The sequence below is a fragment of the Bombus pyrosoma genome, linkage group LG10 (genome assembly GCF_014825855.1).
Source record: "Bombus pyrosoma isolate SC7728 linkage group LG10, ASM1482585v1, whole genome shotgun sequence".
NCBI lineage: Eukaryota > Metazoa > Arthropoda > Insecta > Hymenoptera > Apidae > Bombus > Bombus pyrosoma.
The window spans coordinates 9,655,681-9,682,668 of NC_057779.1; the positions used below are offsets into that span (position 1 = coordinate 9,655,681).

General features: G+C 43.9%; 1 protein-coding gene across 1 annotated transcript in view; it reads right to left on the reverse strand.

Annotated features, from left to right (window-relative positions):
• The window catches only part of LOC122571461 (frizzled-2-like), a 127,913-nt gene extending 106,766 nt beyond the window's left edge, over positions 1-21,147 (reverse strand). Inside the window, exon 1 of the mRNA XM_043735214.1 lies at positions 20,866-21,147. The gene's annotated coding sequence lies outside the window, so the exon portion shown is untranslated. The remainder of the gene's footprint in view (positions 1-20,865) is intronic.
• Between the last annotated feature and the right edge of the window lie 5,841 nt (positions 21,148-26,988).

Consider the following 26,988-nt stretch of genomic DNA (forward strand, 5'->3'; position numbering starts at 1 on the left):
GCAGAAGGGAAAAACGTTTGGCGCGCGAGCGTTGGAATGTCCAGGCTTTATTCTCCGAGTTACGAGGTCCTTCAGCGTGGCCGTTCCGCTTTGCACTGACCTAATCTGATGTTTACCGACATCGCCATTCCCGTTTTCCTAACCGAGAGAAACTTCCAGCTTTGAATTCGCCGCGAGTATCTAATTATTCATCTGTTGCTTTTCTCTGAAATTCTAACGTTGTTCCGTGGTTTCGTTAGGTTTGTTCCGAGTTTTTCAAAACTATCATGTTAATCGAGTGACTCTTTTGTAATAAAAATCTGATAGATATAAATTTATAGATGATACTGTATAGAGTTAGCGAATAAAAATGTCTGTCTAGAAGTAATTTCGATTTATTTCCAAGGATTCCGTATACAACAGTGTGACAACTAACGGTACAAGTTACAAACTGCAGGCTATTCATTTTTTCGTAATAGGACTTTCCATCGGATAACTCGTAGTTTGTGACGCGTGCAAAATTTAATTCGTTCTATTACCAAACTTATTTCTATTGCGTAAAGTATAATTCAGTATGTTCGTTTTTGAACAAATCTGGATTACACACAGATAAAAATGTCCAGGAGTACTCAGACGCGAAGCGCGCAGGTAGCACGCAGGGCGACAGGGTGCGCAAGGGTCCGCCGTGGTCTCGCCCTTTCGCGCCCTTCTTGCGCCATTCTTTCGTCGCAGCATCGGCGCATGAACGGATGCTAGATCAGGCACGCGTGCACGCACGTACGCACATCGGTACGAGCCACACGAATATATACACGAGCGAAAGAAAGTCGCGTCGATGAATTCTTTGATCCACGCTGTAATTAGTTGGTGGCAAGGAACGCGCGGCGAGCGCCAGTTCCCCGTTAGAGGAGGCCCTGTAGCAGCAGAAGCTAGCAGCCAGCTAGGGGGTGGGTAGTAAAAATGTTTGAGTGCCGATCAAAGTAGTACGACTGTGCCCTGTGCCGGACTCGGCGGGGGCAGCAGCCAAGGGTGGCGGTGCTAAGGAAAGAAGAAGAGAAGGGGCTGGACGAGAAGAGGGGAATTCACCCCCGTCGTCGACGCCACCACGCGCTATTGCCGGCTAGCGTGCCATTGGCGTAGCTTCCAACGACTTTTTCCTCTTTTTCCTCCTTCTCTTCTTCTTCTATCTTTTATTTTCATCCTTGTTTCTTCGACGGACTTGCTTTTCTACTTCCTCCTCGATAGTACGTGTCTCGTGTAATGGAACGTTACGAGCGAAGATTTTTCGCAAGTTTCGCGGTGGAATGCAGGCGCAACGAATCTCGGTGATTCGTCGCTGGGACACGTCAATACGTCTCGAGGGGTAAACACGAACATTGCGCACGGCCGTAAAAAATTCTCGGGGGATCGACGAGTGAGACAAAGAACGGTCCAAATAATTCGAGACGGCACTACGCCAGTGTTAGAGAGCGCCGTATGACACGTCGAGAGCGGCACTCCGCGCCCTCAAAGCACTGCCGCCATCGTCGTCGTCGTCGTCGTCGTCGTCGTCGTCGTCGTCGTCGTCGTAGTCGTAGTCGTCGTCGTCGTCGTCGTCGTCGGTAGTCGTAGTCGTAGTCGTAGTCGTTGACATCGTTGTTCTTGCGTCGTAACCGTCGTACGCATCCTGTAACGGCTTTGCTTCCACCGAGACGCGTATCAGTGTGAGAATTTAATGCATTCGCAGGAAGAGCGACGATAGATAAACGAAACGCAACACGATTCGCTCGTTTCCACTTTCAATGCAACATTCCATTCTCGTGTATCTAAGATATCGTGGTTTTGGTTGTTTATAAGGAATTATATTTAAAAGATCGTTTTTTTTTCGGATCTTACGAACGAGGAGAGTAAATCGAACGCAGAATTTTAGGACTTGCAATTTACGCTTTGTCCGGTGTGATGGTAATTGGCTTGTTCGTAGGACGGATTTCTATTTGATCTTTTCGATGAATTCATATTAACATCTAATTACGCAATAGGCCTCCATCTTCTTCCTTTTGCAATTACAGAGACACTTCTTTTTTTAAAAATATTTTTGATAAAATTAGCGTTCATTTTTATCGAGATCCAAGTACGATCTCCTAATTTATTTTCGTTATACCATTTCAATGGTAATTTAATTCGATGAATTGCGGCTAAAATATTTGAAACTAGTACTTTCAGTAAAACCTTTCAAGTATTAGAGATATTTCTTCGTTTGCAACAACGATGAAAAAGCTATTAAATACACTAACCGTATTGACAGATATAGACGTAAAACTTCAATCTCCATAAGATAGAGAGGAAATTTTAATCCTCATCTGGCGAAAGCGTTTTCCCCTGGTTCGTCCTGGAATCCCGGAAATCTGACTAAAATCGTTAGAAACATTTCCAATAAATGCATGGTGGCGCGTGGGAGAGTAGGAAATCCGTTTCGAGAAGTCAGGGATTGAAAGAAGAGCGTGGACGCAAGTAGGTGTATGCACGCGCGTGTACACGAGCGATTTTATGCTCGCCAACCCTCTTTTCCGCGCGGCGTAAACTCTCAGACACGAGAGGGAGCCACGATGGGGGTTGCACTTTCAGACGTGAATTTTCACGAAGCGAATAAAGCGTGTTAAAGCCCGTGTTTTCATGACGCTTGCACGCCGCCACGCTCGAGTAATATCTTAATCCTCTTACACGAGAGAATGGTAACCCAAACTACGAGCGTGGTCCTTCCTGAAAAGTGGGGCGGAAAGATGGATCCGCTGAAGGAGAGATCGCTGATCGGCAGATACATCGCTAGAATCTGCTTATGACGTATAATAGCCTTTCCAGCCCAATCCTGTTTACTTTTAATTTGTCAAGAATGTCCGCGTTTAATGGACTGAATTTAGTTACAGCGTTACCTCGTTATATTTATCATAGCGTGTTTTTAGGGTCGTGTCAATTTTCTCAGATGTAAGTTCGATCTTTGCAATCGGAACTAATTTTGATATTTTAATTTCACTTTTTAACGTTACAAATCTTAAAGTTTTTGCGCTGCCACGTATTTGAACAATGATTGGACTCGAAACAAATGGCCAAGACTAAATTAAACCGACTCGGTTGATTCGCCCACTTTTACAAAGTCGCAGCCCGAACAAGATAACAAAAAGATACAAAGAACTATGTAATAGAGCAAAGAACTAAAATACGAGATCGGAGGAAATTAACCCCGACAAGAGAGCTTCGGTTGAATATAAGATCCGCTTTCTCGAAGCGAATTATTCGTGCCCCCGCTCTGCTCTCGCCATTCAACAGAGACATTAATACGATCAATTTAAACGCGGCGCGCAAGCTGACGAAGGAAACGGGGGCGGGAAGGAGAGGAAATCCAAGATGAATATTGCATAAATTCGAAACTAACGAGGAACGGAGCTGATCCGGATTCGTAACTTTGTACTTTCATCGGGGGTCGGCGCATATTGTCTTTCTTGGCCGTGAGGCCGGTGGCAAAGGGACGGCTAGGTAATATACGCACACTGTTGTGCCAGGAATCGCGGCAAAAGGTCCATTTAAATTTTAAAGTGGCTCATGAAGCGACGATCTGCCGAAGCCTAGGGCTCTCTATCTCTCCCTCTCTCTCTCTCTCTCTCTCTCGAGCTTAGCGCGTACGGCCGCCACAACCCCCCTTTCGGGTGAAAAGCATGGTAACCGCGATCGATTCGCATGGTGAGCGCCCCCGCGAATTCCGACGGAGGCATCGGGTCCAACCCCCGCGTGCACCCAACGCGGCAGTAATGCACCGAAACGTAGTTACAGTTTGTAACTCTATTTTGAGGGACATGCACGATGTACGCGGGCTGCGTGTTCCTCCCTATGGCGGCGGAACAGCTCATCCCGGCCCCCTTCCACTGGCTTGCAATATTCTCTGCAGATAACGTTAACGGTTATGACGATGTTGAAGTAGTGCGAGAGAGAGATAGAGAGAGAGAGAGAGAGAGAGAGAGGGGGGCGGGATGGCGTCGAGGGGTGGTGCAGTAGTGTCGAGCATCCCACTCTGTCTATGTCTCTGTATATGTATGTATATATATAATTTGAAAATTACCGACTGCGTTCAAGACCCAACCCCCTTTCTTCTAGCGTCGCTTTCTCCGCTTTGCTCGAAACGCCCGTAACATCTGTGTCGTAATTATTCGGTGCGCGCTCGCCTCGAGAGCGTTCGACGCACCGGTTGATCGATAGACCAGCGTTCGCTCGTTCGTACGCTGGTCGATCGTTTAAAGAGGTTCCTCGAGGGGCCGGTCGGAGGGTAGTTGGTTTACCAGGAGATGATCGCTCGTTGCGACTAAAATCGCTCTTTCAGTAAGACAAATTGGGCGACGAAGGAGACGTACGAGTTCTTCGTCTGGAATATAGGGAACGTTCTTCTTGGTCGTTATACAGGGGGAAGAAGTTTACGGTACGAAGAGTAAGATAACAAGCTACGTGAATGGACGGTGATGAGTCGCGTCCTCGTTACGGAAGAATCAACCCCTTTCTCGCGGTCGATCACGCCAGAAACAAGATAAACCGAATTACATTGGACGCAGAGAGGCGATGATCGTAAATAACGGATGAACTAGCGTTAACCCGATATTCCAGCAACGGCGACCTGTCGTGATTTATGAAACGGCCCTAATAACGGACGTGAGCGTCGTAAATTAAGGAGGCGAGCATCGCCGCGCTTTAATCCGCCCGTTGTCTTCCCATCTGTTGGCGCGGATCATTGCACGTCGCGTCCACGCACGGCAAATTCTTTCCATCTGATTAATTTCCTAGTGGAAATTAATCACCGCGGAGGGGCTTGCGAAACACGAACGCCAGGACGAATTCGGTTCGTCGATCTACGCGGCACACGACGCGTCGAGAGACCAGAGTACACAGCACACGGCAGAGGGTTTCGAATAAGGGAAAGCCAGAAAAGGGGGTTAGGGGGCGGCCTACTGGAACCCCTCGAAATATTGATTGACATCCGGGTGACAGATTTCGCTGGCCACACACCACCCTTTTGCTCGTACCGAGAACTGCAGCGTACACCGAGCCTCCGAGGCCACTGCTACACTGTTCCTTCCATATTCTTTGTCATGCTGATTTGCAGCGGTGCTCAAATGCAACCAAACATCTGCGCCAATATTATCTCCACGTATCTGAATCTTTACGCTGTGAATGTCATTTTAGATGACTAGATTTAGTCGGAGTTGGAACGAAATTGCTAATTTGGTTGTGGTTTGATGAATTTGACGCCACTGGGTACACGGATAAGAGAACGGTGTAAACGTTAACGGCAAAATTGTCGATTATCTGTCGAAGAAGCACGAATATACCTATCGACAAATCGTTACAGTAATTAACCGTTTTTCAAATAATAAAAGAATTATATTTCTGCGTACAATTTCCAACATTAAATGCATTGAATTCGTTCATAAAGATCTCAATTTTCTCTCCTTAGTTCACAATGGAAATGAGCAAACCTTGATCAAGTATAACTAGTAACAGCGTATTGTTATCGATATTCGCGTCTTGTATTTTTCATCGTGCGTTCCATGTAGAGACGTTGAAAGGAACGAGAATGGAGGATGAAACACGAGCGATGAACGTTATAAGGGGGCGGGAGAAAATTAACCCGTCGCAAGCGTACTTCGGTGGAGGAAAAAGAAAATACGCTAGTGAAATATAAAGGATACTCGAGGTTCTGTAATCGAGTTACGTCTCGTGATCTTTTCCGAGGCTGCTCCTCGATCGTGTGTTCGTCTCCTTGTGCCGCGAAGACTGGCATTAATAACCTTAACGTTTCATCCCCTACGCGAATCCTTGCTTCGTTTATTTATCGGCGTTACGTAATTTATATCTTCATATCGCCATTACCCCTATGTTAATTTGCTAACGGCAGAATATGTTAATAATTGATAATTGATGTCCCGCGTAAAATAATCAAATTGCGAATATGAGATAAAGGTATTACGAATAATATGAATAATTTAAACGATGTTAAACGAATAATCAGACTCTCTTCGACGTATCCTCGACTGTAGCTCGTCCTAGTTATTTAATTGTTTAGTTAAGAATCACGCGTATGAAAATAATTTAACGTTATTATATATGACTGTACTGCGTAAGAACTTAATCCTGTGTAAGGTGAAATCGCGTGATAGATAGATCGTTGATTATGATAACGGGAATCGACGAAATTATACGAGTCATCCGCGAGGTATCCAGCGGACAACCGACCTGGAATCAATCGAAAAATCCAATAACAGTTGGTTTTAGCGAAAACGGATACGAGCAGAGCGCAATTACGCGATACGTATCGTTGACGTGTCGAAAGAGAACCATATCGGTAAACTCGAAACGCCATTGAATTTCAAAACGAAAATGTAATTTCCACGGGGCGGTCGACGGGAGACTCGTTATATTCTACGCCGATGGCGCGGTTCGGTCTCGTGCACGACTCGATGCGCAATATTTCGATGTTCTCTCGCTCGAATGACCCGTCCGAGCTGATAAGGTACGACCCTTCATTGGTCCACACACTGCTCGTGAATATATATTTGAAATATAAAAATTCTGATGCTTCCCAACGGCGTTACCACGAACTGGAACCGATGAAAGATTTGGTTGCAGATGCACCGACTTGTTCGATGGAATCGAATACCCTGATCGGAAATGCAAAAAAAGTCTGTAAGGGACGCGCGTATCGCGAAAGATTGTTTTGGTCGTAGAGAAAATTTGAAGATTTTATTTCCTCGTTCGTAAGAAAATTTTTTTGCTCGCAAAGTATCGTCCGAATTTATTCGAATTCAATGACATTCGCGCGCACAAGCGCGTGTATGTGAAAATGTAGAATACTCTGTCGAACATCTGCACTGTGTTTAACGCGTCTTTCCGAGATACGAAGAACGAGAAGGAAATAGAGGTCAGTCCCCTAAACATTATCAAGAAACGTGTATCACGATCGGATGGTTCGATCCTTTTCTTATTGGAAAAAAAAGAGAAAAGATTCGACAAAACTCTCTCTTATCTAAAAATAGGATTATCAGTTTATAAAAGAAATCCATACACTTGGGAAAATATAATTTACAACGCAACTAATTCGCTCTAATGGAATGTTGTAACCAGCCTGGTCAAACATTAAATTACCATGGTACTCTACTAAACGGTTGAAGAAATACCGCGCGAAGTCGAGTGAACGTGGACTGGTTCATGCAACGAGCCTGATGTCTTGAGTTAACATGTCAAACCAGGCGGCAGACAGGGACGAGGACGAACAGGCAACCAACGTGGCGTTTGTTTGCCAGCCACTCCGCTATCTAATAACGTGCAATTAGCGCCGGGGGTATAATTACAATTAATACTCGGCAAGAATTACCGCTTCCAACTAAACGCTTCGATAAACAGGTTCCACGACATCGTGGAAGCGAGACGGACGGACGTCCAGGCCTCACCGAATACCAAGCCGCGTTGATAATTCACCTGATGAAGCCTCCGAGACGAAACGCGGCGCTCGTTATCGCGTAAGGTTTCTATTTACCATCGAGTTAGCCAGGTATAATCTGCTGCAAGGTGCACGGATCTCAAGCTGCCGTCGCAATATACCGTTATCAATACCTGGAACCTGGCGTAACGATTAACATAATCACTGTCTCGACGGAAGCTTTCTCTTTCTCCCTCTATCTCGTTTTCGTTCCTCTACAAGCTTCTTTGATTCTCTTCTCTGCTACGATTAACTTTTTACCTTCTCGTATCTTGCCCTTGGATCCGACTTGTACCGCAACCATGTTATTAAGGGTTCTGCTTCGGGGAGGGATATTACGCCAGAATACTCTTTCGGTTTGCTTCGCAGATCGCGTGTTACCGGTGGCCAGTTCCTTCGCGAACGATTCAATCCGGTTACAAACATTAAGCTCTATCTTGTTTCCACGACGAACCGAGAATTATTAATTGATTAGAAGTCTCGAGCCTGTGATTTGTTCAACATTTTAATGCAACTTTGTAGAAGGAAATTGCTCGTTTTTGAATATTCGATGTAAGAGCGATGTTTCACTTGCCTTGTAATTCGCTTTTAGTTATGTATGTCGTAGTAGAACGGAAAGTGATAACGGCAAATATTTGCATTTAAAAGACGCATACGTGATCGTAAAGTGTATGCTACAGGTTTATATCCGACATAAACCGATTGCAGGCTATGGTAAACCGATCGTCAAATATTGTTATTATCGCGATAAAATCGTTACGTTGGAATTATCGTTGTACGAGATTTATCTACTGATATAAGATCACATCCTTTACGTTCGTGAAGAAACCGAATAGCAAGCCTTCGATGAACGTAAAACGACCTGTAAAGTGAATCAATTTAAAGTTACTAGAAGCTTGAACGGAAATATCCGACATTTTTCAAATTATAATAAAGATACATCGCTTTGTACTAATGAAGTTTTAATAGTTAAGGAAATTTAGCTTAACGCTCCCTATATTTATTTGTTTCTACTTGGCGCAGCTATATCAGGTATATCGCGAAGTATATTTCTTCTAGATGTAAAATTACACGAGCAGCTCTTCACTTATGACGGATAGTGTTAGAAAATAATTGGTACCCACTTCGCACTTCGATAATTGAAAGGTATCTAAAATCGCAAATTGCAAATTACTACGTTACGTGGTAATAGAAGCGTACCTGTCAAACTATAGAACGTTGCAAGGGTAAATGAAGATAGAAAAAGGTGTTCACGATTAACGTTGCCAGTGTACGATTTGAAAAATTCCACCTTCGATAATTGCAAAGTTAAATAAAATGTCGAATTGCACCATGAATATAGTTGTTGCTCTATAACAAAAAAAAAAAAAAAGAAAAAAGAAAGAAACGAAAAATACGGATTTCCGCAATGGCGGAGCTAAATAAAACTGGAAAATGCAAATTATCACGTGATACCATAAACATGGTAGCCGCAGCATAACTCGAGAAATTGCCATTTCAAAACAGACGTTGCTGGCCATCCCTGTGTACATAATTGCAACCCTGTCTAATGACTGTCCATCAAAACGAACGGCTATCTGCGGAGTTTCCGCTTGGAGAGGCCGGTGCATTCGCATGCGGCTTGGTCAGAGTCCGGTTACACGCATCATACTGAACAGATAAGAAAGGAAATCGCGATGGCCGGGACAGAGAGGAGGCCTGGTTGCGACGCGATTCTCGCGAGGCCGCGCAGGACGATGATTGTCTGCGACGGAGGAGGCAATTGAAGAAGTGACAACGGCTGAACGCTTCTGAATCATGTCACACGTCAAATGAATGCTCGGAAACTGTCAACCGGTCCAATTACGTCTTCATATCAATGGCCGACCCACCGACCCACCGTGCACGCCTGTCCCACGCGCAGCCTGGACAACCGACTTGACAAGTTCGATGGAAGCGATGAAAATTATCTGATCGGCTATTACGCGACATATCAACGCGCGTTTACGTCATCCTCCGTTGTCAACGCAGGCCCAGCCTCAGCGCTGCTGATCCACTGACACATAGAAGCAATTTTACGACCCTTCGAAGCTCATTGTCGATTACGAGCGTCTGACAATGCCGCGCCGTGAGATTCTTGTCGGATGCTGAACTCACGTGGATCGTTTCACATTCTGCGTGGGCTGGTCGCTTGTAGTGGGCAGGAATTTCTATTTTTCTTTCGAGCAAATCGGGCAGTAGGAGTTAGCGTTTTGTCACAGTCGCTTTGTTATTGTGAAACACTTGGTTTACGAATATCGCGCTACTAGCCAAAAATATACAGTCGCTTTTTAATCGAGGGGCTGAAAGTCATACCACTGAAAGCAAACCACCTATTTGGATCAATAAATATATCATCCCTTTAGCGTTTCACGGTTAATTATGTTGCGGTAATATTAATTGAATCGTCGTTGATTGAGTTTATCCTCTGCCGCAATACGTTTTTATCACTTGGAACGATATAACGTATCTTTTACGATAACGAACACAGAAATTATTAGGTGCAATTTTGATTGATTATTTGTAAGGGAGAACACGATTAGATGGTGTATACGTTGAAACAAAAATTGGTCGCATCACTAATGCAGCAGTGATTGTAATTCCACACGAGGGTACACAAACGGTTTCTTTAATGTATGTGCATTACTAAGCTCGAAATCACCAGGCTCGCAGCGTATTTCGGAATACGGCAAACAATCGTCTGTAATTAGCATCCGGCAGTATTTGTTCACAAGTAATTACCATTCGTTTGCATGTGAAATGACGATTTGATAATTAATCCCTTTATAGCGTCATTTGACTATGAGATCTTTTCACATTAAACGAACCACAAAAGATACAAATAAAACGCAAGATTTATGACACGATCATAAAATATAGATAAGAAAGCTTTACTTTCACGTATGGACAATATTGTAATTTAACAAATTAAAAATAGCCAATAGCGGCTCCTTCTATTTCTACGTTAACATACTCCCTCTTGTTGTAAAGTGACATTAAAATAAAAAATCAACAAAAGCGTAGCCATGTCTTTTCCTGTAATTTTCATTTCTAGTAATTTGAAAAGGATAACAAAAGTCAACAACCGCTAGGCGTCTTCAAAATACCGCAGATACCAACTATCTGCCGAACTTTGCTAAACGATTTTCCATTCACTTCTAAACACCTAACGCGAAACGTGAGTGATAAAAGGTACCGAGAAAAAGTCTCGTTAACGTCCTGCTGAAAATCCATTCAAACGACTATTTTTCCAGAAACGTTGGCCATAGCATACAACGAGTAACTACACAATAACTGGTCGATAATCACATAAGAACTCAGCAGAACGAAAAGATTAATAACTCTCGACGTTCGTTTTGGTCGACGGCGAAAATCCGATTTTACAGGATTTCAATTTGCAGTGGTCATTATAAGAAATTGCTGGACGTTCTAGTGGCGGCGAAAAGGGGTCGGAGTTTCAGTAACCATTAGGAGGCACAACGTGTTTTTAACGGTAGTGTCGCCTTTCGTCGTCACGGTAAACATCGACACGTTTGCTCTCCCACGTCCCGTTAGAATATTATAAAATTACCACTTGACACGCTGTTTTACGACTGCCATGGTGATTGCGTCTTAATTCACATATTATATCGTTCTAGCCACCGATTATCCACGGAGAATTCCTGAAAATGCACTACATCCATCACGTTCTCTGTTACTGATTGCAATTTATTAGATTTTTAATTACTTGTATATTAAACGATCCAGCGGCAGAGTTGCGATTAAGGAACTATCCACTATCGTTAATTCTTTATCTCTTAATTGATGCTACGATCTGATGCAAGAAATATACCTGCGTCACTCAAGCTCCACGTTTATCTCTGTTAAATGGCTGACAGTTCGTAAAATCTGTAGAAATTTTTGGAACGTCATTAAGAACAAGATATTTTAATCCTTTTGACATTTCAGCGTTGAACAGACGCACGTAAATTCACGTTTTTCATTTGTACTAATTAATCTAATTATGGACTATAATATATCGGATAAGTATCTACTAACTGTACATGATTTTGTCCATAATGGGCCGCGTCTCAATTTTCACTGTATTTATTTCGGTGTATCCCAACCAAATTTATCGTAACGCACGGATTTATCGATAATTCGTCATTCGTCAACATAGTCGGAAGTATTTTCATGTACCATGTACAGAGGCACTCGACTCAACCAAATGGAATTTCAAATTCTCTCCGATCCATTTCGCCAGCCTCCGACCGACGTACACGTGATGGATTTTGCCGTGGTCTGCTCGATTTCTGACTACGAGCAATGGAGAATGAAGTTCTCGTAGCGACGTCGAAGGAAGTACAGATGTGGAGATAATTTAAAACGCGGATACCAGAGGTTGAAGGAATCTTGGAATTTTAATAAAACATGTTTCTTAATGGATGATTCGAAAAATAAGCGAGGTTTAAGTAGTGTCGTATATTTTAATGGATCGAATAGACAGGAATTTTCTATCAGTAAATGTAATCTAAGATATTTTCTATATGCTGTAGTCGGAAGATCGTGAGAAACTTATCTTCCTACTTGATCAAAATCAAGGATGATAACGGATAATATCGCGAGATAAATATTATTTAAATCGGTGAATTAGTTATTTGATTTCAAATTTATATTTGTACAAGTGGAGTTAATTAACTTGAGACTGTTTGAATTCGAATAACGGATACTTGGAATAGCGTCGAGATGACGCTTGTTAGACTGTCCGTAATGAAGAAAGGAATTTTTTGGAGAAATCAAATTGTTTAAAAAGGACAAAACAATATAGGAAAGGAACAGACAATTTTGAAAAAAAGAAGTGAAACGCAAGAAACAGTAGCCTTTAAATTCGAGTACCTGACTCGAAGCAGAGTAGCGTGCCAATGAAGACTTAAAAAATTGAAATTTCATTTCGAGTCGACTAAATAATAAGTTCTCGCGGTAAAACAATTGCAAATTCCTCGAACCAAGCTTCGTCTCATCTAACCCGAACGACGCAGTAAAATGAAACGTGATGAAACTCTATCGATTTCTTTGTCTCTCTCTCTGATATTTTTACTGAGCTCTATCGTAGAAGATGACTAAGATCGATAGGAATCCCAGGGAACGTATGAGGCGGATGTTGACCTCCCTTCTGCGAGACTCGCACGAGACGCCAATAAGAAAATATCCTTGTCGCCTGCGGAGACTGTGCACTGTGCACTGTGCACCTTCGGGGAAACAAGCAGACGCGTGACGAATGAATAACGGGCTCCGGTGTCCATTTTAAAATCGGAAGCGATAAATCGTCCCGTGGATCGAACGTTTCTAGCTACCGTCTGTGTCACGTGGCTCGTCCTATTCGAAGGGAAAGCAAACGGACGAGAACGCCATGCGACAGACAATAGACAGTTCCGTGTCTAGGCCCTGTCTCTCTTTTCGTTTCAACGACCGATAAATCGGCCGTTAAACGCTCGTAAAACTCACACCCGCAGCCACTTGTCGCGTCGGTTCCGGTGTTGTTGCGGTCGATTACAGCACATCTTCGAGATTCCTCGTGGCCCTGGTTAGAATATACCGAATTAACCATTGCCACCCGTGGCGCGTTTGGGGGTAGCTTGCAAGCTTCTCGCATTTCCAGGTAGGGATGGGCCGGAGAAGCAGCGACGAAAGAAGGCACACAGCTTTCCTTCGTTTACGAACCGTGTCGCGTCATGGTCAAACTGCCCCTCGAATCGTGTTTACAATAATAGATAAGTAATGCGGTAAGCTGGACTCGTTTGAGCCACTTGAACATCGTCTAATATCCAATTTTGAACTTTGCACGGATTATCAAAACTATGAAACATTAATATAGTAACGAAAGAACCACACAATGTCTACTTTTTGACAGGAAATTAAGATCGAACGTCTTTATAAGATTTGAGAAAACCGATAAAAACGGAAGGAAATAAAAACGAAGAGAAGAGGATACGATCGAGCAGAGATCTCCACGACTTCTCGTCACGTTGCAAACGCTGCGAGTCTAAAACCAAGAAAAGCTGCTGACAATGATGACGATGAATGGCTTGCCGTGACTCGTTTTTTGATTCTTCGTGGCGTACAATTGGCTACTGTTGCTCGCCCTTTGGTGCCAAGGATATGATATATTCTCTGTACGACACTATCGCGACTAAATTTATCGTCTATTGAAAATAATTTAACGATAGTTAATTCTATTTATTTACGTGGCAAAATAATAATTGTTCATATTCTGGTAAAATCATAGAAACTCCTAATATTTGTATTATATGATATGCGATGTATTATGTACGATTATAAAGTAGATAACTTGATTAAGAATGTCTTGATCGTGCGAGTAATCTTCCCGTGTGGTTGTCACGTTCGAAAGACGTCTCTGCTGAACGCGTCATCGGCAATCGCCACACCTTTATAAATCACAGTTTCCTTCTGGCGAAGAGTATTCTCGTTATGAACAGATATTCTGACTAACGGGTGCTTTCATACGAGCTATAAATCGATAAGATGCGATACAAGCGCACCACACGAAATACAAGCGTTGTTTGCGCGGTAGGAATTTTGCTGGATCTCTTGAAGTTGAACGCGATGAATCTCGATAGACACGTTGTTGGCGAATGTGCCATCGATACGTTTGAACAGAGCAAGCGAGGACTGAAGCTACAGACCTCTTTACACATCCAGGCCGAGGACTTGGTAACGACAGCCGGCGAGCACACGCTCTATGGATCCTTGAACGGGTGAGACTGAACAGCCGGTGAATCGGTGCTGCAAGACACTCTAGACTCTAGACACCTAAAGCACTCTACACGCCGCCTACGAACGCAACCAAATGACGTTTCGCTGCGATACGCTGACGAAGCGTCGGTATTCCTTCTCTTCTCCTCGACAAATTGATGGTTCGATCCATTATACGTATAGTTTCAGTGTATAGTACCATGAACTGTTAGCGGTTGTAATGTCGTAACGGAGTAGCGAAATTGCAATGTCTGTCGGTAATCGGAGTATTTGTGTTTCAGTCGGTGGAACAAAAGAATTAAAAAAAGAAAAAAAAAAATAAAAACGCACGAGGACATAAAATCGGAACTTTATGAAAGAGATTTTTAATACAGATTGTCAATGTAATAATTATAGGTGTAATCGATATAGGCATATATGATAGAGAAAGTGATCCTAGATTTTGAACGAAATCCTAAGTGTCTGTCGTTTGATTAATTACAAATTGAAGTTTAAAAATCTTTGCTCGCTCCTCTATGATTTATATCGAATTGTCAAATATTCGAAAATATTTATATTTTTAGAGGGAAGAATGCCTGGATAAGGGAGAAATAATTTGACATCTCTGCAAACGTACTTAGCAAAGCAAACTCTGAGGGAGCTTGAACAAATCCCTAACTTGAACCTAGCATATGTGACACTGCCCTAACGATCACGACAGCATCGATCTTATTCCCGAATATATCTAGCTTTGCGTACGATTACTCTTGCAAGTATTCTCCGCATACTCGCGAAATCGTCTCATTTCTGCAACTAACGTTGCTTCGTAGTTTGATGCGAGTGCATCGAAGTTGGGCGCGATATTGCAAGCGTTACAGAGATTGCTTTCCTTCTGCATTGCGCACTTCTGCATTTCTCTGTACACTCTAGCAGTTCTGCTACATTAAAAGATCAGAACGTTGCCACGCCTGCACGAAATTCTGATCCATTCTTCGAACAACCGACTCAAATATCAAGTACATTCCTCTTCCACAGTATCAGTGACTCCATTTATCTGCTCCTAGGATCGTACAATTTTTCAAACGATAAAGAAACTAGGAGACTTGGTTCATTCGCTTGCTTGATTCGTGAAAGTTGAATTGCATCTATATTTAAACTATTTTAACCTCGCGAAGAAAAATAGCCTGGGGTTATTTTGCAAGAAGGTTCCATTCTCGCCCTACTAAGTTGATTTTTCTCGGCGATGCTTTTACAAGAAAAAGCAAGGTAAGAAAGTGGAAACGTATTCTCTTTTAAAAATTTTATAAAGTCAGAAACGTGTTCCCTATATTTCATACGTTTATATGTTCTTTGAATTTGATGCAGATAATTAAACCATCGATCAAAGACAAAATATGCAACATCCTGTCGCAAAAATAAAAATCTGTAGGAAATCGTAAATTAATGGATATGTTGAAATAATATTACGAATTATCCCATTGAATATAATTCGAGGATGTAATTCCTTGATCGAGGATAAATATCCAAAAATGACAAAATCCCTTAATCTTTTAATTCTATGCCGCGGCAAATGTTCTTCAACCAGTTTGATAAGACGATGAACACAAAGCGGTTGGGCCCTTGAATTACGACCGAATCAATGGAACAGCCGCAAGGGAAGCGGAGTGTGAACAGCGGCAATGTTCCATCGTACGTATCCAAATATTGGCCCATTACATGATCATAATGCTTCCTCACCTCGTGTATTAAACTCTCGTTCCGGGCTCCGTAGAGTTTGCCCAGGGATGAATAAGGTAGACCTGTGTGTACATGCCGCTCGTTCTGATCTAGGCCACGTTTCCTTTTGTGTCCTGTTATCGGCTCTTGCACCTCGCACAATGCTCTCCCGCGAACACATTGTGCATGCAGTTCAACTTCTCTTGGACGGAGCCCTCTGTTACTCGCTCTGTATTCGTTTTCTTGCAACAAAACGACCACTAACTCCCTGAGAGAGAAAGAGATAGAGAGAGAAAGAGAGAGAGAGAATCGCTGTTTCCCTAGTGAAAATCACACAAGTTCCTGATACCAGCGTTTCGCGACAAACGCGAGTTCTCTTCCTCCATTTACAATAATACGCAGCTAGATATCCGGTCCCTTTCGAGGTATCACTTCCTTTTCTTATTCTCACCCTTCTCTACTGTTGGCAATATTCGTATTTTTCAAATACTCGCTTCTTTCTTCGCAACATGTTATATACGTATACTATACCAGAGGAATATTTTTCTTAAATTCTGTAGAAGAGAAGTTGGAAATCCCCTTGATAACTCTTTGTATCTATGTCAAAATATCGTAAAACTGCTCTAAATCTTCTTTCGTCGCATTCATTTCATATATTTTTTACAACACGTATCGTATTTACGTTTGTATCCTGCGCATCTTTGGATCTTCAACGTTAGAATCGTACAATACATACATCGTATATTGGATACGTTGAGAATATTGAAGATTATGGATCCGCGATGATTAACTTCCTAGTAGGATGACTAACCATTGATACATGGAGCTACGAATTTCAAGATCACGGGCAAACAAATTTCGCTGTGTTTCAACTTTTACGAATATCGTTCGGAGAATGGCAAAAGTTCGACGTTTCAAGAAAATACATTTGCAACGTTGAACCAACGAAATCGAAGCGTTCAACGGTGAATCAGCAGCACGAACCAGAATTGCCTCGGAAGACAAATAACGCGATACGTAGTCCGGCTTGTATTCCAATTTAGGACGTATTTCCTCCCGCGTCGTATTATTGATTTCCGCCCTTTGTGTCGCGTGATCAAGAAAATTGCCGTCGCGCTACCGAGGAAGCACATCAATGCCGGGAAACGAGCTCGACGAAGGAGGGGATGGTGGTGCATCTACCCCGGAACGGGTAATGCACCATCCGTCGCCGATAGAACAACTGCACGCCAGGTCTCGAGCAAACGAATTCGCCTCCGGTTGTTCGTTTTCATTACCTAATGATCGGTACGGTTCAAGTCCGTCGAATTTTCTCTTTTCGAGATCATTGGCAATCGAATAGACTGCTATGGCCACAACCGGTCCAGTGTAACTAACAGGTTTTGGGTGGAAAGGCGTGGAAGAACAATTTTCGCTGAACAAATTTCGTTGAAAGTATCTTCTACGTATAGTCGATACGTTGGTCGGAAACGGTAGCTTTGTGGAAGTTAGAGAGCAACGCGGTTTGGTAAGAAGGAGACAGTACGAAGTAACGAACGTACAGCGGTGGGTAGAATTTTCGAGTAAGGGGATGAATAGGGGTGCCTTGACCACGATATAATGTATCAAAGGGAGATATGATATAGCAGTATGATGGTGCAAAATATTTGTTGGGATCCCCGATATCGAACAAAGGCAAGTCTCTCTCGATTCGAATACAGTTTTGCACCTGGATGATTCGATTCATAGTCGAGGGTCTGTCAAACGTAATTCGAATTCGAGTGCCGTATCAACTTCTATCGACATCGTTACTCCGCTTTTCTCGATTCTTCTACATAAAACGCGCTTCTAAATCATATAATCGTAATACTCGTTTAAATACACACTCGACGATCTCCCTCCCGTGGCTGGTTTCTGGTTGGAACAAGTGGAAAGGCCACTTTAAACGAGGCGATCATGCAATTAAGCGTTTCGATTTTTGCGAGAGGCAAACGTCAGCAGCGTCGTACGGTGGAAGCGGCAACGAGAATAAACCGAGACGGGAGGACGGCGAGGGTTGGATGAGAAAGAAAAAGAGAAAACACAGAGAGAGAATACACCGTCCCGTGGGATCTGTTGGGCATTGTTGAGGGGGTTGTTTGGTTCGTCGCCCGTCGTTCGAGGGCGCCACTGTTTTCCCTCTCTGGCACACCTCCCCTTTCCGTTCTCGCCCCCCCCTTCTCCACTGCCACCTCTGTCCATTCCTCTTGTCAGAAAGGAAGAGGGGCACCTTTCCATGGTGGTGGGAGGGGGGGGGGAGAGAGAGGGAGGTTTAGCTCGGGACTGTCACTCAGTGATGGATGATTCTACCCCAACGCGATCAATTCGCCTACCACGCGCGTGTACATGCCTCGGGGGTGAAACTCACCCTTCGTGCTCTTTCCCTTCGCCCTGTCGCGAATCGCGCCGCTTCCGACCGATCTAGCGGAAAGACGAATTTCTTCGTTGGTTACGTGCCATCGCTGGAGGAATGTCTTTGAAAGCCACTCCCTGCGAAGAGAGAAAGAAAACCGGGAGGAAGAAGCTCGAAGGATACTAAAGGCGAGAGGTAAATGTCCCTTTAACAATCTTTTTATTGAAATTTTCCTGAGATATTAATGGAATATTCATAGCACGGTAGACGCGGAGAACTACAAGGCGCACACTGTACAGGGGAGATAGGATACACGGTTAGCAGGCGTATCGACTCGGCCAGCCTGGAATCAACCAGGAATCAGCCAGGAACCAGCCAGAAACCAGGGATATTCGATGGCTTAGCGTTGACACGATAACACCGGTGTTGCGAAACCAACGTCAATGGTGAAAATGCTAATGATAACGATTCATCTTTTCAGCCGGCGAGGTTCCTCGTACGCGCGTGCCTTCCACCGCACCGCGAGGCGCAATCTAATTTGCATAGTAAATTTTAATCAATCTAACCGCGAAGCCGTGGTATACGCACGTACTTACACAGAGGTATCGTGTACACGTGTGAGCAGGTTGCGCGTGCATTCCCTGTGCGTAGTAGAAGCACGACGGCCAGGTAGGTGCACACGATCCGGCGTGGTTGGGAGCTTGTGCCTCGCGTTCACCCCGTAATTACTTTCCTCTGCCGGTGCACGTCAATTCAAATTGCTTTCGAATTACCTAACGCTACGCGGTGGGACAGAGCCGAAGCGATAGGCATAGACAGAGAGTGCAAACGCGTAGAGCAATAGAGAGGGGGTGAGGAGCTGACGTCAAAAAAAAAAAAGAAAAAGGAAGAAAAACGAGAGAGAGTGTACGACACGAGAAAGGGTGGAAGCGAGAAAAAGTAGACAGAGGGGAAAACGGCCTAGCTCTCTCTTTTTCCGTATCCACGACGATGTATGCTCCTCGTAACAAGCTCGAGAATTACTCGGCCTCGGTTCCGCTCCTGGTTACATAGCCACAGGCGTTTAGTTCATCGCTGTGCTGGCTGCTGCAGCTCGACCTGCCTAAAGAACTGAAACGACGGTTCTTTGGATTATCGTTGCGCGACAAAAGATAACGGCGCTTATCGCGTCGGAACGTTGGGGGAGAGAAAAATTCTCTCTGAAAACGCGCACACAGCCGCGTATTGTCGACTCGCGCCTCTACGTCGAGTGGCTAACCGGATTTCTTCTAGGCAAACGGTTTCCACGCGACGACCAACTCGCATTGTGCCTCTTCCTCCTCTTTCTTTTTTCTTTACTCCGCGATTTTCACGGCGCTCGAGAGTTATCTGCCACACAATGCTGATACTTATCGACGCGCTAACTCCACTTCCTTCGGTAATTTCCACTTGCGGATCCTTCTGGAATCGTAGGTATTTGTGCAAATTCGTATTTTCACGAATGTATTAATCGAAGAGTTGGATGCTAAGTAGAGGTCTGTTTCATCTACTGAATTATAGTACTACATTATAACTGAATTATATTACAACGCGTACGTCGAATATCACGTATTTGTCTGCATTTTTCTGCTATTCAGTGACTACCGTTTCCTCTCGAAGAATCCATTTCGTAGTTTCAATGTCAATTTTCCGAACGAAGAACGTATCACGATAAGACGTCAAATTTAGAAGCAGAAGACCAACCAAGTACATCGACGTTCAGTTAGAGAACGTTCAATAAATGAACGCATCGAATCGATGTTCGTTGAACGGAAGAAAGAAGAAAAATCAATCGGCTGTGTAAAATTGGTCGATGCGTTCCGCGTACACATTCGGGAACAAGATTTATTTTAAAACACTGGGCTGCCCGTAACGACCCGATAATGTTACAATGAATTTTCATACACAGTGAATGTTATATCCGATGATACGTAAGCCCTTTAACATTTTCTCATTTTGCTTTCGACGATTATAAATCACGGACAAGGATCGGTGGTCATTCCCCTCTGGAGTGTCTGCTGAATATCCAAGTATCAAAGCGTTGAGGGAGCTATTACGTTTGCGTGATATCGCTCGGGTATCCCTGATCGATTGTCCATTTACACGAAGTTACGGTCACCGGACAATGCCGGTAAAATTCCACGAAACACGAAGAGAGGGACTTCTAGTCTGTGGACGCGACCGCGTTAATTAGCCGTCGCTTAATCCTCGTTGTAGCTCATTGCCTCTCGATCGTCGTAACCGGTGATTTACTCTGCCAACGTTGCGATCTTAACGATGATTTGGCGAGATAGAATCTCGAGAGAATGAAACGCATTGAATTTTAATCGAGACCGTCGCGTCGGCTCGCAAACGGTCCGTCGCGACACGGAGACGCTTAATAACGGGCAATCGAAAGTCGCGCACGTTTTCCACAGGATCGAACGTTTACACATCAAGAAGAAAGAAACGCTACCAGCTAATCCTTATACTATGGAAATAATCGATGACAAAGTTCAACGATAAAAGGAAAATAAAAAGAAGTTTCGTTACTCACCGTAGAAAAAAAAGGAACGCACTCGGTCACGAAGTCTGGAAAGACGAAAGAGCGTAGGAAGACTTTTTCACCAATTCGTCGGAAATCACCAGTTCGACAACGTTTTCACCGATCACGGAGGCGCACGTGAAAAACGGGCAAAAGTTGGTATTCACGGAGATGGAGGAACACTCAAGACGAGGAAACCGGCACTTTCGGTGGTGTTCGTTGTGTATACGTATACATATACGTGTAGGTTAACCTTGAAAAGGCAACCCGGTTGCGACGATACGCGAGGCTGTTTTGGGTGGCGTGCTGGTGCAGCGGGAGCGCGACTCCGGCTACGCCTCCTCGTGACTGCCACGCGAACCAGAGAAATCGATAGAATGACCCCGGCACATGCGTGCATCGTGTCCCCGCGTCTCGCGGAGTCCGCGTACCAGACCGGTAGGAGGAAGCGGAGGAAACGGAAAGGAGAGGACGAAGGAGTAGACATAGGAAGACGAAGACCGGCAGGAAGATGAAGAAGAAGGGTACTAGACGTTTCTCCCCCAAAGTAATGGGAATTTCTTTTCCATTTGCTTTTTCTTTCTCCCCTCTATCCTTCTTCTTCTTCTTTTTTTTTTTTTCAAGCTTACCTCTGTGTTTCCATCCCCTATTTCTCCCCCTAACTGGAACCCTATCCCCTGGCTCTTTAGCCGCTCTCGGAACGCCCTTGCGAACGTCTCTTCTTCCGGCCGCGTGTACCGCCTAACAAAGGCTAAGAAGGTCTAGGAGAAGCCGAGTTTATCTTACCGATGAAAATGGCTGCGGTTGCTACCTAATCGTCAAAGTGGTCCGAATCGACGAACGCTCGCTTATCAACGTTACAGCAAATAGAGACAGAAGAACCAACAACACGGTTTCTCTTTGAAATCTCTAGCGTGCCTGGACGTCTCTGGTTCGCGTTACCTTCTCTTAATTGAGCTAGCCGTTTCACCGCGATTCGCATAAAAACGCTACTATTTTTTCTCGCCTCTGTAATTTGGTGGGTAGAACATCTAACGAGCTCGTATTTTGTCCGCTGCTCGGTCCTGCTACGCCTTGTTTTCGTCGACGAGGGGAAAAGGGCGCGAAAACGAAGGAGCGAGAGCAAATCTAGCAGAAACTCCACGAGGAAGTGTTCGTTTGCACACTTTAGAAGAGAGTTTACCTTTCGACGCCGCGAGTTTCGACCGTAGCTGGCGATGATCAAAGCGGTATTATAATTTCGAAACTTACTCCTGGTTAATTAAGCGCGACGAATTCTGTGAGAAGAAGAGGAGTCGAGGGTTGCTTGGTGACTAACCTCCCCCGCCCCCGCCCTCTCCAACGGGCAAAGTTTAAACGTAAGACAAACACGAACGAACGTGGCTGGATAAGGTCCAAGAAATTTATCGTTTGGAAAGGCTAACTGGCGGCCGCGAGCACGGCAGCTTGTAAATTCCAACCCCCGATAAATTCAGGCGTACACAACGGTAAATTTTCATAAGGAAGAAAAGCTAGCTCTCACAGTGCTTCCTTTCGCCGTATCGGTCATATACGCGACAATTTATTACCGATCGGGGCTGAAATCTTGTTTTTCAGCTGCACCGGATGAATCGGGGGTAGGCAAACGTTTTAGCAAGCGGTGATCGGTATGCTTGCTCTTGGATGAAAATCGAAACGGGTTTTCAAGCGCGTGATATCCGGAAAAAACAAGAGCTTGACGTAGCTTTTGTACATTTCGCGATGTTTACGAGAGTTATGAGCCGAGTTCGACGTACAATATTACCGCTGGAGGTAAATTGGAAATCGATCGAGGTTATTTGCGAAGAAAAATTAAATTACGATCGTAGCTATTTCGTAATACGGTGATATTTCGATTAAGCGGCTTCGTTGCGAGCAAAGTAGCTGGGATGAGTCGAGCCTTAGGCTAAATCGGCAAATGTTAATTAAAATGATATATATAATTCGTTGATATCTCGTATACGTTCTACGTTTTTCAAGCTCGTCACAGAAATAAAACAAACGAGGAATGATTTATATACACCGAGACGATATTATATTCCTGACAATAACGGTTCAGGATACTTTAGAATTATGTGGAAAAAGAATTGTATCGCGTATGAATTCTACGCCGACGACAACTGACAATGAAACTCGGATGAACCAAAACCCCGGTTAATCCATCAAATACCAAGGTTGTATTAACGTAACGTTTCATTTGTAATTTCTTTTTACAGTTATTTCACATTATTGAATTCAACTGAATTCACATTGTCGTTACAATAGAAAGAAATTCGAAGAATTTCGTTGCTATTTCTTCTTCCTTCTAGATTTCGCTATTTCATGATGTTATTTTATAAAGTTAAAGGCAAAATTAAAGTATTCTACAAGAATACGATATTTAAGTCACGAAAATCTCTCTTATTTAATAATATTCTCGTACAAGTTACATAATATTTTTAACCAATCATTTTGATTTATCGTTAAATCCGCTTTAATAACCAATCACTGTGAATAATCGGACACCGGTTAATTAAACCTCCGCTATACTCGTATGTCACGACGAAATTGTCAGTCCTAGCTATTCAAAGCATTTCTATTTAAGACTTTGTTGCGTTCGTAGCTCGAAGTTTGTAGCGGGCTGATCACGAGCACGAACGGCAAAGTAAAAAAATACAAGTAGATACGTACGCTGCGGAAAAGTTTTGCGAGTGTGGGCAGAGCGGGGTGACTGCGAAATGTGCAAAAAGGCAGGATGTACGACATCGGAAGACGCGGCGTCAAAGAGGAAAGGACTAAAGGAGAAAGAGCAGGACGCTGTTGGATCTGAGCCAGGCTGCATTTTCGAATAGATAGGGACGTTGCAAGTCCTTGCCAGAAAAGAGATTTCGCATCGTGGCTTTAAGCGGTGCAAGCGTAATGGCGCGGAATCGGGTACGCTGGTAAAAATTCTCGATGGGAACGCTCACATAACGTTTCATGCGCGATGCTCGTTTTCCCTTGTGAGACGAACGAGGCTGGACCGAGTTACATCGTTGAAACCCGCCTCCTTTTCCGCTGCTACTTTCGAACGCGAGATCTTTCGCGAATAAATACGACAGTGGTTGTAAGATCGAAGATCTCTTCTTGATTGCAGCACCGCGAAGTACGGAAAATAAACGATTCCGAGTACCACTTGCAGCTGCAGTTTCTATCGTGTCGTGTTCGAGCAGTACAAAGTGAAACGGAGATTGTACTTTTAATGATCTTAGAAATTTGGCGTTTACCGATTTTCTTGCGTAAGCTGGTATAAAGGTGTATTATACGAATAAGTCGAACAAAACCTATGTTTGCTATGATTGCCTTTCCGAATAATCCACTGATAAAAATATTAAAAAATAACGAGTCATTAATAAAGTGAAACAATTGTTTCATCGACTCGTACGGCGCTTTATCCCACCCAGGTAACGTTTCCATATTAATTTCCCACTACGAATATGGAAAAACCGGTTAATAAAACGACGATTACCCCTTTTATCGAATGACTATGATTATTCCGTGCAATCTGCCATTGCACCCACTTTGAACGTATCTAAAGGCTTTAAAATAAGCGGGTAGATATCGCGATACGCTCGACCCTATCGTCATCCCCTGTACACGATGACGAAACGAACTTGCCGGAGTAGAAAAATCCTGGGTGAACGGGCATGAATCGAAACCGAGAGAATGGACGTGAGAACGCGTGCCGGCCTAATAAATAGGGAGCTCGAGTAGCGCGGCCTCGCGAATGAAAGCGGTTCGTCTGTTTTACGAGTGATTCCAGCAAATTTGAAGCAAGAGATTGTAGTTGCCCACGGCTGTGTGTACACCGAGCAGCGAGCACCGAGCTGAGGGACGAGAGAGGTGAGAGAGAAGAGAGGAGAGAAAGATTTAGAAGCAGGGTGGAGGTTCCATGGTGTCATGGCAACACCCGCCGCGATAGAGAGCGCCTTTGGCCCCCTTTTGCACTGCCAACACACTGTCGTTCGAACGAGAACGTATCGCGGTGTTCGAGGAGCCTGTACGACGAGGTTAACGGCGGCTCCTTCAAAAGGAGAGAATCGGAGCGATCGATCTCTCATCCCCCTTTTCTGTCCTCGATACTCGTGCACGGTCATCTTATCGGCAGAACGGTAGCATCTGCCGGGCATATATTGGAAAAACGATAAGGAGTACAGAAAGAAATTATACCGGTCATAGAGCGCACGATTTCCTTTTAAAAGCCACCCTCCCGCGAACCGTATTTCTCTACCTTGATTCCTCGCCAATCTGATTCCTCCCTCAATGGGAATATTCTGTTAAGGAAGCTCTGTTTGCTTATCGAACGACTACGTTCCGTCGAAATATTTACGTCTTTGCTGGGGGATTTCAGACGGATATTGGCTCACGTTTGAGTTTCACGGATTGGAGATGTTCTGGCCATCTTTAGTGGAGCGTGGCACATTGTTACGGTAGTTTGAAGTTGTTGTAGTTTCTTCTTTTTTTATACCTGGCTAAGCTAGGTAGTTTTAGAAAGTGGATAAATAAATAGAAAGTAAGGAAAAACAAACGCGAAACGTTCAACTGTACGGCATACGCGTAAGTGGCAAACTGTAATAATAACCGTAAACCGGTATCCTGAATTCCAGTAAAGATTACATGCGTACATTATCTCTTTCGCAGGTAATTTGAGAAGTCAATTCTAAGCGTGAAGTTAGCAAAAGTAGTTCATCTACGCAAACGTCGTACGAGGTGTATCTTCTAAGTTGCAAATAATCTAATTTTCCGCTAGAAATATCCACGTATTAATCTATCTTACCTTCCATTATCTCGATGTCTCCATTAAATAATGGAGGTTAATAAAAATAGACGATGTCAGAAGACTGTTCAGCGAGAGTGTAACTGTACGATGTACCTACGATACAACAAACCATAAAATAAGAAACTGTCATTATTAGTAAACTGTCCAATTTCAACCTAAAAATGATTACCGACTTCGGTCACTGAAGAGACAAAACTTGTTTCACTCGTTGAATATCGTTCAACTTTATGCCTTCCATAGGGAGGATATATTTTATTACAAAGTTTCAATTTGTTCATGGAAGGGTCGTGTTCACGGAGGCATTAACCAAGTATTCTTACGGAGATCGTAACCCAGATATTCCGACGATATATTTCTTCCACCAGACTCGGATGAAATGTTACAACGCGGCTGGGAATTTAGGGTAGAACTTGGGAACTCGACTGTTTTCTCTAAAACTTTTAACGCCGCGGAGTAAACACGACCGCACACTGGTCGCGCTAACAAAGTCCCTCCGGTTTTATCACCGTGCGCGAAAATTCGCACGCGTATATTCGTCGGTTGCTAAGGTAAACATTTTATAGATGCCACTATGTGTCATTCTCCGCATAGTTTTCGTAGAGGGTGACACATAGTCCAATGGATAGAGAATAGTGAATTGCATGCAACACGATTCCATATATTCTCCTAAATGTAGAGCATTTATCATGATATTTAGGGCGGATGAAACAAATTTCTGCGTTTCTCTAGTCACGCTCATAAAAGTATAAAAATGCACGAGGATCCGCACTCTGTTAATAAGGTGTAAGACAGAGCATAATGCGAAAACACTAAACAGTGTGCAACAATTACATCGAATCGAGCTCGTAACGATATCGAAAGAGGGGTATTTTTCGTCGAAGGATGAAGATCATCGACGAGGAGCCACCCTCGTGTCGAGGGGTGGTCAGGATGCGTGGAGGGTGTTTTGTCTTTCGCCAGCACTCGAGCGAATTTCGAAATTCGGGTATATGCAAGAGGCAAGCGTCGGGCCGCGGCTGAGGAAATCTGAATTGCAAATCTGGACGCAATTAAAAGTGTATCGTGCGAGAGTTGCAGGCCAGGCAGCCGGCGCGCGGACCGTCGGGGGTCGAATCCGCAATTAAGGCGAAACATTATATAACGATCGCAGTCGAGGGGTGGAGCACACGGCGCTTCGCTCGGCGACTCTTGTCCGCGGAAATTAGCGACCGCTTAAAAATCGCGACACAGCCAATTAATCACAGGGCGGTGTCGCGAGATGCGCGCGAAAACCGGACCCGTGTCGCTGCTGTTTCGCTAATAGGAAATTTCGTAACGCT